We start from the raw sequence: 13,043 nt of genomic DNA, 5'->3' as shown, positions 1-13,043 counted from the left end.
ATTTGTTACCGATTTCATTCATTGAGCACGGATACAATAGAGGTACAGCCATTCACTGTTTGACATGTCTGCACTGGTACAGAACCGAGCAATCAGAAAACGGGTGAAACTGTCTTTAGACTCAGCATACAGTACCGAGGCCCCCCATGACCAAATAAAGGCTAACCTCGATAATCAGCCTAAAGAACGCAGACTACAGCAAAACGACTGACTTTGAAAAGGGAATGAACGTCCGGAAGGAGTAGTGGAACTAGCTTGAGATGCTTCTCCGGACCCCTAACTAAAAGCCAGCGAGAACCAGCAGCGGCGTCCACTCCTGTCGAACCGGGATCCTTCCGCAGCCACGCAGCTCGTGGTGTCCTAACCCTCCCGTATCTGATTTTGGACCAAGCACATCAGGGGAGAGCGCGAACGCAGTACCCCACTACCAGAAATTATGCAGTCAAGATTCCCACATTTGGGGAATTCGCAGGGGTCAGCACAGCCGGAGTGCAATGGCCGAGCCTCGCCCTGGGTGAACCTCCTTCTTGATCAAGGTATCTCCCCTGCCAGGTAAGTATGAGTTAAACAGGCCCCTGCAAGCAGCCCGCACCCACAGCACAAATCGCGCAGCCTAGGCCACCTCCTCGCCCCGCACGCCACCGCCTCCTGCTGGGCCCACTCTTTCACACACTCACACGCCACACTAACACTCAAAAGTGTGGGCAAAACGAGAAAACGAGCGCGCCGTTTCCTACACATCTGCAGTCGCCGTTGCGCATTCGCAGCATGTCCCGGGATGCAATTCGGCCTCATTTGCATAACTCCAGACCGGCAGATCGCCACGCAAGCTCGCGACGTGCGCCTGCCAGACACCGAACAAACCTTTTCAGCAATTTCCAAAAAACGGGCCTGCTCGCCTGCCCACAAGGCTCCGTCTCTTACCTGCTCTCCAGAGCCTGCTGCCTTCTGTGCTTTTCTCTCGGCACCGCTGCAGTGCACACAACCCCTGCAGCGGGAGGGGGGGAGAAAGTTCCCGCGCTCCGCCGCAGGGAAGGCTCGCTCCGTGCGCACACGTCCTTTCGATGCCAGTCCAACAAGTGCTCCGCATTAGCTGCGTCGGGGCTCCGGCGTGTCGCACCTCACCTCACCTCGCACTGCCCCCTCCTTGAATGTCTGCCGCTGGGCATGCCCCGCTCTCCTCCGCCTTATCTTATCGCGTGTGAGCACCGACAATGGCCACAATGCCGGGGAATGGCACCTGTAAAGTGTTAATTGGGGCACAGGAACAGCCCGTCTCGTCTCGGGGGGGCCGGCTTCAGAGACAATACAGCAAACACAGCGGGGCGGGGGAAGAAGACGACACCACACATGCGGGTACATTCAGCTCCGGCGGGAACGAGACATTTGTCGGTCTTTTCAAGTGCCGAGAGCCGAGCAATCCTTCACTTGTATCGTTTCTCCCCGGTGACTAGATCTGGCCCTGCGACTCTCGACTGGGCTCACCCCCGGGGCAGCCCAGCAGGTGTGAGCCTGGCCGGCACCCGGATGGGAGATTCCACCCCGGAAAAGCTCCGGTTGCTGCTGCTCCTGCAAGAGGTGTGACTGGGACCAGTAGGGAGCGCTCACCCTGCGGGCTGTGTGGCTCTCTTACGCCCCAGCCTCCTGATGGCGACACTCTGCTGCACAAACAGAGGTCAAACCGTGGTCCCGACCCTCCTTGGCCATTAGGAAACCCCAGGGCGTCTCTCAAAAAGAGACGCCGGGGGTGTCCCTCTGGTGTTAGTGCTCCCCTTTACACATCAGTCGGGGTCTCCTCCTAATCCCCGTCTCACCTGTAACAATCAATGACGAGGCCCCCCTGTCCGTGAGATTTAGTACTCGCGCAAGAGACCGGGGGCAGAGCGCGAACGCGGTCCCCCGCCCCCCACAAAGTGCGCGCTCCGGGTCCTGCAACACAGCGGAAGGGCAGCGAGAAGGAGCCTCTTGCTCTGACGCCGCAAGGCCACAAGAGGGCGGAGGCGCCGCGCACCCAGCCGACGTGTTGGACCGGTGCGCTTTACGTGCTGAAATAAACACGCGAAAGCCCCGAAATGTTTCCAGAGTGCTGTGCACTGGAGGTTTTTGTCTGGTGAAGACTTGCCTGGTGCTCCTCCGTGCAGATTGTTTGTCCTCCTCCAGTGCGGGACGAGCCAACACAAGGGAGCGCATTCGCCAACATCCAGGCACGCAATGCGATTTGGAAAGCAGCTCCTTTCCAAAGAGTTGCACACGAACGATCCTTCAGTCCCGCTCGGGGGGCACGGAACCCCCGCCACACACAGCTTCAAGTAGCGAGTCAGTCGCCGGGGTTTTCGCTTACGGCCACACCACCCTGAACACGCCTGATCTCGTCTGATCTCGGAAGCTAAGCAGCGTCGGGCCTGGTTAGTACTTGGATGGGAGACTGCCTGGGAATACCAGGTGCTGTAAGCTTTTGCTCTCCCGGCCAGCAGGGGTCGCCGTTGGTGCCGTAGGCTTTGGGAGGAAAACCTGCAGGATGGAAAGGTGATCTATAGCCTCATCTCTAGAGATGTTTTGTTGCTGTGGCATGTGTGTGACCCATATTCCAAAAAGAAAACCCGTCTGTAAAACGAATATCGAAGCTGCCTCTAAATCTGCAAATGAAGATGAGTCGATAAACCACTCGTTTTTCGTATAACTAGACATATATTCATTTGTTACCGATTTCATTCATTGAGCACGGATACAATAGAGGTACAGCCATTCACTGTTTGACATGTCTGCACTGGTACAGAACCGAGCAATCAGAAAACGGGTGAAACTGTCTTTAGACTCAGCATACAGTACCGAGGCCCCCCATGACCAAATAAAGGCTAACCTCGATAATCAGCCTAAAGAACGCAGACTATAGCAAAACGACTGACTTTGAAAAGGGAATGAACGTCCGGAAGGAGTAGTGGAACTAGCTTGAGATGCTTCTCCGGACCCCTAACTAAAAGCCAGCGAGAACCAGCAGCGGCGTCGACTCCTTTCGAACCGGGATCCTTCCGCAGCCACGCAGCTCGTGGTGTCCTAACCCTCCCGTATCTGATTTTGGACCAAGCACATCAGGGGAGAGCGCGAACGCAGTCCCCCACTACCAGAAATTATGCAGTCGAGATTCCCACATTTGGGGAATTCGCAGGGGTCAGCACAGCCGGAGTGCAATGGCCGAGCCTCGCCCTGGGTGAACCGATTTCGATTTTTAAGAACTTTATTTTCTTTTCACAAAAAAATACAGGACATCACAAATCAGAAAGCTTTACATTCATATACATACTTAAAACAGTATATATGATCACATCTCATTACATTTTGACATGGTAACAGTTACATAGCAACAATTTTCTTTTTTTCTGGTGCAAATCACATTCTTTACTTAAACTTGATAATGTTTTTCACAGTTTCTTGAGATATTGACCTATGCTCTCTATTTCCCACAGATTTTCTGCTTCCTCCCTCCCTTCTCTCCACAGATCTCTGAGGTAATAGTTCTCTCGGGTGATGAACAGGGCCAGACTACCTGCTGCCTTGACTGGGATCTCGATGCCTTTGAACAGCCCCATGTTCCTCACTCTCCACAGGGCAACTTTCCCACTGTTCACCACGGCCCAGATCCTGTCAAACACGTCAGGAGGAAGTTTGACAGGAGAGATGCCGTATATGACGAAAGCAGCGGTCAGGGTAAATTGGGGCGAGAGAGCCAGCAACCAATCTTCAAACTGTGCCCAGAAGGCCTTAGCAAAAAAGCAGGACCACAGGAGATGGGATACAGTCTCCTCCTCGCCGCAGCCCACCCTAACGCAGCGAGGGCTGGGGGTGAGGCCCCTACGGTACAAGAAAGTTCGTACCGGTAAGCACTGGTGGACGACACTCCAGGCTAAATCTCTGTGAATGTTGCACAGAAACTTAGAGGATGTGTGTTTCCACACCTTCCTTGTTTGGGCTGATGTTAAAATGCCCACATGGGTCTGCCTATTGTTCTGGGGTGCAACGAAATCTTCCAGTTTTGGACGCTGTCATCTCGGAGGGGAATATGGCCAATTGGGTGAGATCTTAGAAAACTTTTAACTGTCCCATAAATTGCAGGGCATGTGTCAGAGAGTGGGACGTCCAGCTTGGGTCTGACACCCCACACTCTGAACACCTCCCTACCTACCCAGAGCCTGGAAAAATAAGTCCAGGTACGCGCTGCAGGTGCTGTTGCAAAGCCTCTCAGCACAGAGGCCAGGAAAATGCACAGCAGCTTCGTAGCAATATCTGGGACAGACTTCCCCCCTGAGGGTAGCGGCCTGTACATTATTTCCCTTCTGAGTCTTTCCTGCTTCCCACCCCATAGAAATTGAAACATCAATCTCCTCATCACCGCCGCAACACGGTGTGGGATTGGGAAGGTAGAAGCCAGAAAATTCAAGACAGGCAAGAGCTCGGCTTTGATGACCAGCACCTTCCCTGTCATGGTGAGGTCTCGGTCCTTCCATTGCATCAGTTTTTTGTTTAAGATTGGCAATTTGTTCTGCCAATTTACTGTTCCCATCTCTTCTCCAAAATACACCCCCAGGACCTTAATTCTCTTCTCTTGCAGCCTGAGATCATGTCCTTCTTTTGGCTCCCTCCAGTTCTGATAAAAAATCTCACTCTTAGATTTGTTAATTTTTGCGGAGGAAGCCAAAGAGAAACGATCACAGCACTGCAGAGCTCTGCTAATTGAGGCATTGTCAGAGAGGAGCAGGGTGACGTCATCCATGTATAGAGATGTCTTTACCTCTCCTCCCCCACTTCCAGGCACTGGTATCCCATTAATGGCCTGATCCTGGCGCAAGGCACAGGCTAAGGGCTCCATAGCCAAAACGCATAACAAGGGGGATAATGGGCAGCCCTGCCTCACCCCTGAACAGACTTCAAAGGGGCGTGATCTATTGCCATTAACCATGACTCTGCTGTTGCTACCTGTGTACAGCAGGTTAATCCACTTTCTCATGATGGGGCCAAACTTCATGTGCTCAAGTCCCGATGTTAAGTACTGCCGGTTTAGGCGGTCAAAGGCCTTTTCTAGGTCTACACCTAAAATGCAAAGAGGGAGGGAGCGATCCTCAGAGTACAGACAGACATCCCTCAACAAGGCCAGGTTGTCGCTCATCAGGCGTCCTGCTATCCCACAAGTCTGTTCTTTCCCTACCAGTGAGGCCACTACATTTTGTAGGTGCAGGAAAAGGGCTTTGGACAGGATCTTAGTGTCCACGCCTAACAGGCTGAGGGGTCTCCAGTTCTTTATGTCATTTTTTGCTCCTTTCTTAAACAAGAGAGAGATAGTGCCTTCTCTTAAGGAGTCAGGCAGCAATTCTGTCTTATATCTTTCCTCGAATAGGACCAGTAGCGGATCCTGAAGCAGATCCCAAAAGGTGCAATAAAATTCTTTAGGGAGCCCGTCAGCACCTGGAGTTTTCCCCTTCTGTAAGCTCTCCATAGCCTGTCTCAGCTCTTCTACTGTCAAATCCCTCTCAAGTACTTCCCTATCTTCTTCACTCAAAACGTTTTCTAGCTTTGAGGTAAAAAAATGAATTTCTTCATCCTTTACCTCTGTAGAGCTGTACAGTCTTGAGTAGAAGGCCTTGGTGCAGGAGAGGATAGCACTCGGCTCTGTTCTCTCTCGTCCCTCCTCATCAACTACACTTTCCATGACAGACTTGGAGCCTACCACTTTCCTGAAAAAGAAGCGAGTACACTTCTCATTTTCTTCCAAGAACTGCACTCTGCCTCTTAACAGCACTCCTCGACTACTTTCTTCGGCTATGCTCCGGATGTCCTTTTTTAAAAGGGTGATATCCTCGAGCACATCGAAGCCACTGTGCAGCATCGTGTAGAGATGCTGCAGCTGCCTCTGTTTCCTGGCTAGCACTCCTCTCCGTCTGGCAGCAGCCTTCCTTCCCTCAGCCATGAAAAAGGCCTTTGTCCTCATCTTCACCTCCTCCCACCACTCTCCTACTGACCCGTACAGACACTGCAAGGACAGCCACTGTGATAGTTTCTCCTTGTAGCGGGATACTACCCCCTCGTTCTCTAGCAGCTTTGTGTTGAGTTTCCAGAGGCCTGGGCCAAAGACAGTCCCGCCCTGGAGTTCCACTCTACACCCTAAAGCCTGATGATCTGAGAAGAAGACAGGCTGAAGAGTGACCCCAACAACTTTCACTCTCTCTGAGACAAAGCAATAGTCAATTCTGGAGCTGCTATTCCTCCCTGACCATGCATATCCTGCTGTTGTGGGATATATACATCTATATGTGTCTGAGAGTTTAAAGTCTTGAACTAAGTTTTGCAGGGCCAGTGAGCTGGAATCCAATTTTATCGGAGAGCTAGACTGCCTGTCTGTGTGCTCTAAGATACAATTAAAATCCCCTCCCACTATCACGTCTGTGCTACTTAACAATAGGGGAGAGAGTGCCTTGAGTAGCTCCACCCTTCCTCCCACGTCAGTAGGACAATACACATTGATTAGCCGCAGGTTAACGGTCCCCCATTCCACATCCACACACAGCAACCTGCCATCTATGACCCTCTGAATACTTTTCAATTTGAAAGCCCATCCTTTGAAAAGAATGGCCACGCCAGAGGCTCTGTTGTTATTGTCCCCTGACCAAACAGAAGGCCCTTTATCCCACCTATCTTCAAAGCTTTTATACCTCTCTTGATAGGCTAAAGCACACTCCTGCAACATCAACACATCTCCCTCTCTCTGCTGGAGGTAATCAAAGACACACTGACATTTAACTCCGTCATTGATACCTCTGGTGTTAAGAGAAATTATGTTTAGAGCCATATTACATAAGAAAGTGGAACCAGTCTTTACAAAACACATTTCTCTTCGGTCTCACCTGTTACCTTCTTCTTTTTCTTTTTCTTCTTACCAATTTCCTGCCAGCCATCCTCTGAATGAGCCTTCATCAGGGTGGCAGCAGTAAAAGCGTTCACGGAGTCCATTTCAAGGAAGGGGGTAGAGGGAGGGGTGGAGGGGTTCCAGCTGTCCCCATCGCCATTCTCTCCTTCCTCCTCGCTCGGGGAGAAAACAGAGTCATTTTTCCTTTTCCTCAAGTCCAGCTCCTGGGAGCACTGAGGGGAAAGGGGTGCAGCCGATGCACCAGTCTCCTCTTCCCCCTCACCCACCAGCTGCTGCAGATCCTCCGTGATGGACTGGATGGAGGAGAGGAGGGCATCTGTAGCACTTGCAGAGTCTGAGAAAAGCAGCGCCGCTGAATCCTGGGTATCGTCGCTGGACCCGCTCCACCGGGGGGCCCCACACTGGCCCTCGTTCTGAGGAGCAGGAGTGGGGGAGGGGTCTTGCTGTTCTCGGGGGTTTTCAAACCCTTGTGCTTGTCTGGTGCAGTCTGCGGTTGTGGGAGCGTGGTGGATTTCTCTTCCACCGGCCCCGGAGCCACAGCAGGACTGATCCTGGCTGGAGGCTGAGACTCTTTGTCCAACAAGGGTTCTTTGTTTGACTTGTTGTTTGCTTTGGCTTTTCGGGCCGGTTTGGCTGAAACAAGCACTGCCTCATCCTTTCTCATTTTGAGTTTATTGGCGTAGGCGTGAGGGCAGTTCTTAAAAACGTGTCCTTCCGAGCCACATAAATTGCACTTTGGCAGCATTGAACAGTCAGAGGCTAAATGTCCCTGTTTGCCACAGGTCTTGCAGCATTTCACAGTGCAGGACGATGCCAGGTGTCCCACAGCACCACAGCGCCGACACACCTTTGGTTGTCCCACATAAAAAACATAGCCATTGCAGGCGCCGAGCCGGATTGTAGAGGGCAGGTGCCTTAAGCCTCCATTTACATTGTCCGGTAGCAAGCGAACCTCGAATTTCCTTGCTCCTGTTTTTATACCGTCAACATCTCTAACCTCAGTTCCATGGTGGACGGTGCAGTACTGCTTAAGCCAGATGTGAATGTCCTCCGTCTTTGCCAGTTCCGAGAACATAACAACATGCACCGTTTTCCTCTCTCTCCGTGTCAGAGGCTGCAAGATGATCTTCTCAAGGGCAGGAACTTTCCCTCTTTTTGCCTCAAACACATCCACACATTGTTCAAACAGAGAATAGGTAGCAAAAACAACCTCAAATGCTTTCTGACCTGGGAGAGCGAAGATGAAATCCAAGTGCCGAGGTTCAAAGCCAAGTTCCTTCTGTAACACTTTTCTGCTGAACTGCATACGATCCATGAAGAGGTCATCCAAAAGCTCAAAACGTACAGCATTCTTGCGGGATCCAAAGGTTGCCATCTCAAACTGCAAAACAAACACTGCTTCCACAAAACAAGAAAACAATCCAACTACTCCAACTACAGGCTGATCAAGGTATCTCCCCTGCCAGGTAAGCCGAGAGCCGCAGGCGATGAGCCCGGAGCTGAACGGGCCCCACTGGCTCGTTTGTAAGGCCAGGTGCATTACCAACCACGACCGGCAGGGCAGAGGCCTTGAAGGCGGCCTGGGCTCCTGCAGCTGTCCAGCCACGCACTCTGGTTTCTCTTCATCTCGTACAAATCTTTTGCCTTTTACTAAAGATTTCCATGGAGAGGAGCATGAATGAGTTCCATACAATTTTTGTGCTTCCCTGCCTTCGGGTGGGGCGCAGCTGGGCTGGTCAAAGAGAGAAAACAAAACCGCTCACAATCGCTCTTATTTGAAAGAGGTAATGTCGACGCTTTTTTAACAGAGCACCAAAAAAGAGCACCAAAAAAGCGTCTTTTTTGAAGGCCTGGGTACTGAGCATTGGTGGTTCAGTGTTAGAATTCTCGCTTCCCACGCGGGAGGCTCTGGTTCGATTCCCAGCCAAAGCAGTGGCTTTTGCAGCGAGCGGCTCCATCACTTGCATCCCCTTGCAACTCGCAACTGAAAACCCACTGAAGCAAAGCATTTGTTAGCCAGGTCAGTACCCGGATGAGGGTGAGCTACAGGGAAAAACAAAGTTTCCAGCTGGAAGTGGTGTTAATGGTGCCGGTGGGGGGGCGCTCACCCTGCATCACGCTTTCATGTATGCTATTGCAGACACCAACGTTGCCTAGATAGAAAACCGAAATAGCCGTGGGTTTGCTTGCTGGTCTGAAGGATCTCTCTTCGAATCTCTATCATTTGTCAATGGAAGTAAAAAGCGCTGCAATCTCATACGTTCAGAATCAAACCCGCAGCTGTTGTTGACTTTATTTCTTGACTAATTACAACTGAGTGTCGCATGAGCAGTTACATAAACTTGTCTGGTATATTTGAACACAAATGCCGTTCTTCAATTAAAACTAACAGTACATTGTCAGGGACATTCAGTTCTATACAAACAAGAGACAGACAAGAGAATATTTCTACCGTTCATGTGGACTATGTGTTGACTTACTGATCGGAATAATTGAAAAGTTCGGGCTCATAGTCGATGCAGTGTGTGCTAATTAGAACAGCAACGCTGAGCTCTCAGCACCGTACTGAGCCCAGGTGTTTTTCTAAAGCTGTCAGGTGCAGTTCATTTACATGAAGGAAATCTCTTACTGGGTACAATTACAATGCAGTAAGTAGCACAGACTACTTAGGGAGTAGCCCGATGCGTTTAAAAACGACCCGAGCCAGACAGGAGTCGAACCTGCAATCTCCTGATCCGTAGTCAGACGCGTTATCCATTGCGCCACTGGCCCTGGTGTGACACTGCAGGACTGTAACCCAGTGAGATCAGCACTGCAACTAGTAAAATATTACCCCCGGTCCATTCTTTTCCAAAAGTGAGAAACACCTGTTTTCTACATTTTGTCTGTTTTAAAACCATATCTCTTTAAACCAAACCAAGAGTTTGTCTTTTGCACTGATATTCTGATTCATTTCGATTTCAAAGAAAAAAAAACATTATCTTCCAAAGCATCATAAAATTGTCCATTCTTCCAGACTCTACTTCTCTCTTGTAGTAGTACAGCAGACCTTTCCAGGTGAGCAGATCACAGAGTCCGAAATATGCTTCCTCCATCAAGCAAAGTACCTGAACATGACTCTGTCTTCATAAAAGCGCCCCTGTAATAAAGAAATTAAATCCGAAATCAAGAGGGCAGTTGCCTACTGAAGTTCAAGAAGTCATCAATTTTAACCTAGCAACACATTAAGGGCTGCATCTATACAAGCACGATTCTAGAAATGCTCACCAGATTACGTTTTAAGAAGGAACTGCGCCTCAGGTTCCGCCGAGATCTTAACTCGGATGGCAGGATTCAGAGTCCGGAGTGCGGACTGATGGCGCACGGAGGGTCCACATACTGTGGATCCCTCAGTTTTCTTCCGCGTGTTTAAACCGCCAGCGTGTGACTCCCCTGTCCCCGTGACCTCATTGCTCTGCTCTCGCCTCTGTGCAGCTGAGCCCGACTCATGGTAAAGTGGAAAAAAATATGCCCTCAACGTGAGATTTACTCTGGATCGAGGATAGATGTCACCTTTTTATCGTTGAACAGGATGTATGTGATGTGGCGACTAGGTTCAATTTTGTATCCTTTTAAAAGATTAAGGACTGGGGTGAGCGTGATTTACCACCGTTTCAGCTAAGAACCCGACGTGAGCACCGTTTAAGCTGCATAGACTCGGTCGTTTAACTCTTCTCCATTAGCAGGGTTAAGGTTAAAGAAAAAAAAAATTGCTGACTTCTTTTTTTTTTTGCCAGCCGCTAGCGCTGATTAGCAATGTTTGTATTTCATGTTTTGCAAGTTCCATCCATTTTAAGAAAAACAAGTCGCGTTAAAGACAGGAAATGAATACTTGCATTTAATTAAGTCTAGCTGTAGGCGGTTGTCTGTAAGGACCAGTTCTGTTCGAGAAGACAGAACAAAGAAGGCACCACTGGGATTCGGACCCAGGATCTCCTGTTTAAGAGACAAGCACTTTAACCAACTAAGCCACGGCGCCCCGGGAGTATTGTCCTTTTGCAGCCACTTGGACACACCACTCAGACACATCTGCATTCGGTGTGTGCTCCGCCTGCTCGCTGAGCAAGTTGCCACCTTTACATACAATAGCAACATTGACACCAAGAGAAAGGATGACAAATGGCTTTTATCTGGAACTTTTCATGTCCAAGGAGCTCAATGTGCTTTCTGTGTACAACAGGGCCACTGAACTCCACACTGGCCACTGAACCTCAGCAGTGGCTTGCTGGCTTGAGATCTCCCAAGGAAAATGTTGAAATCGCATGTGGAACAGGAAAAGGACCCTCGAGTACGAGGGAAAAAAAAGAAAAAGATCATCTGGAGCGCGCCAACCCATGTCTGGACAGCCCAGTTTTGTCGACGAGGTGGCTGAGTGGTTAAGGCGATGAACTGCTAATCCATTGTGAGTAGTATAAAGCGACACCTTTCGTCAAACTTTTGACAGGTACCACGCCCCCTTTTCCATCCAATGGTCGTCCGCGGTGTTTGGTTGTCCCGCCCCCCAGCCATCCAATGGCGTGTTGTTATTTGTGCATGTCCCGCCCCCTCAGGAGCCAATGGTGTGGGTCGGAACCCCCACCGGCCGGTCGCCCCGGCGCCTCGGGGTCCCAAAGCCCCCAGCCGGCGCATCCCTGGGTGTGTGCGAGTGTGTATTGGTTTGGAAGGGGAGCATGTCCGTCGCGGGGTTGAGTGCGCTCTATTATAACCCTAGGAAATCGGGCAGTTACGGCGGCGCAGGGGGTCTGTTGCGGGCCGCGAGATCCCGGGGTGTGCGCGGCGCCAGCCGCGGCCGGGTGGTCGAGTGGCTGTCCGGCCAGGCTGCTTATACGCTGCACAAGCCGGCGCGCGTACGTTTTAAGAGAAACAGGACGCTGGTGTCCGAAATGGACTGGCAGTGGCAGGCCGACTTGGTGGACATGAGAGAACACCACGCGTTCAACGACGGTTTCTGTTACATCTTAATGTGTATAGACATGCTGTCTAAATACGCTTGGGCCGTGCCGCTGAAAACCAAGACTGGTGGGGCCGTGACAGGCGCTTTCCGAAATATACTGCAAGAGGGGCGTGCTCCTAAAAAGCTACAAACGGACGAGGGTAAAGAATTTCTTAACAGGACCTTCCAAAATTTTCTCAAACGTGAGAATATTGAACATTTCGTTACGGCCAGCGATGTGAAGGCTAGTGTGGTCGAGAGGTTTAACAGAACTATTAAAACAAAAATGTGGAGGTACCTGACACACAAAAACACCTTTCGTTATATCGACGTCCTTTCAGATCTTATTTACGCTTATAACCATAGTTACCACACGACTATTAAACGAACCCCGGCTTCTGTTACGCCCGACAACTCCCTTGAGGTGTGGAGAACGGTCTATGACGTGCACTTTAAGAGAAAACCGTCAAAGTTTTCATTTAATGTGGGTGATCGCGTGCGGGTGTCCAAAATAAAGGGAGTGTTTGAGAAGGGATATGAACAGACCTTCACAGATGAAATTTTCATTGTCAAAGAGCGGTCCGCGGCTCTGAGACCCTATTACAAACTGCAGGACTACGCAGGCGACGATATTAAGGGTTCCTTCTATGCCGAAGAGCTACAGAAGATAAACCCGGATGTTGAGAACGTCTACCGCATCCAAACGATTTTAGCAACCAGGGGTCGTGGCAAAAACAAACAGCTTTTGGTAAAGTGGCGTGGCTGGAGCGATAAATTCAATAGTTGGGTGAAGGCTTCTGAGGTCTGAGACATATAGAGGTGGTGAAAAATGAACCCCAATGGTTTCTATGTGACGCTGGCCAGTAATTCATCCTCAAAGATGTTTCCAAAGAACACTAACGCCTGCTTCACAGAGCATCTGGCAAAGGCGATTGACCTGGACGGGGGCTGGGAAGTGGGCCTGGTCGAACTACACTATCCGAATACACTAAACACTTTTGATGAAGACGAAGTTTTTCTGTTCATCAGCGAGGAGCTCAAGACTATCTGGACCTGTACCTTACCGAGAGGGTACTACGGCAACATCGAGCAGCTCTTGCATGAAATGAAACGGGCTGCTGAAAAATCCAAGTTAACGGCTGTAAGTCTTAAATA

At 50.3% G+C, this 13,043-nt stretch overlaps 6 non-coding genes across 6 annotated transcripts; 2 read left to right on the top strand and 4 right to left on the bottom strand.

Annotated features, from left to right (window-relative positions):
* Positions 1-396: 396 nt before the first annotated feature.
* LOC148632570 (U1 spliceosomal RNA) lies at positions 397-560 on the bottom strand. Its single transcript, XR_015934264.1, has one exon. It is a non-coding gene; the product is annotated as a U1 spliceosomal RNA (small nuclear RNA).
* A 1,775-nt stretch (positions 561-2,335) lies between these two features.
* LOC148632569 (5S ribosomal RNA) lies at positions 2,336-2,454 on the top strand. Its single transcript, XR_015934279.1, has one exon. It is a non-coding gene; the product is annotated as a 5S ribosomal RNA (ribosomal RNA).
* A 636-nt stretch (positions 2,455-3,090) lies between these two features.
* On the bottom strand, positions 3,091-3,260 carry LOC148632568 (U1 spliceosomal RNA). Its single transcript, XR_015934269.1, has one exon. It is a non-coding gene; the product is annotated as a U1 spliceosomal RNA (small nuclear RNA).
* A 5,262-nt stretch (positions 3,261-8,522) lies between these two features.
* On the top strand, positions 8,523-8,639 carry LOC148632567 (U5 spliceosomal RNA). The gene has a single exon (XR_015934293.1). It is a non-coding gene; the product is annotated as a U5 spliceosomal RNA (small nuclear RNA).
* Positions 8,640-9,615: 976 nt separating this feature from the next.
* Positions 9,616-9,688, bottom strand: trnar-acg (transfer RNA arginine (anticodon ACG)). Its single transcript has one exon. It is a non-coding gene; the product is annotated as a tRNA-Arg (tRNA).
* A 1,172-nt stretch (positions 9,689-10,860) lies between these two features.
* Positions 10,861-10,934, bottom strand: trnak-cuu (transfer RNA lysine (anticodon CUU)). The gene has a single exon. It is a non-coding gene; the product is annotated as a tRNA-Lys (tRNA).
* Between the last annotated feature and the right edge of the window lie 2,109 nt (positions 10,935-13,043).

This window comes from Lepisosteus platostomus, unplaced genomic scaffold (assembly GCF_059453375.1).
Source record: "Lepisosteus platostomus isolate fLepPlt1 unplaced genomic scaffold, fLepPlt1.hap1 Scaffold_60_H1, whole genome shotgun sequence".
Taxonomy (NCBI): Eukaryota; Metazoa; Chordata; class Actinopteri; order Semionotiformes; family Lepisosteidae; genus Lepisosteus; species Lepisosteus platostomus.
Note: the sequence above shows the minus strand (reverse complement) of the source record. Positions and strands in the feature narration are given on the sequence as shown.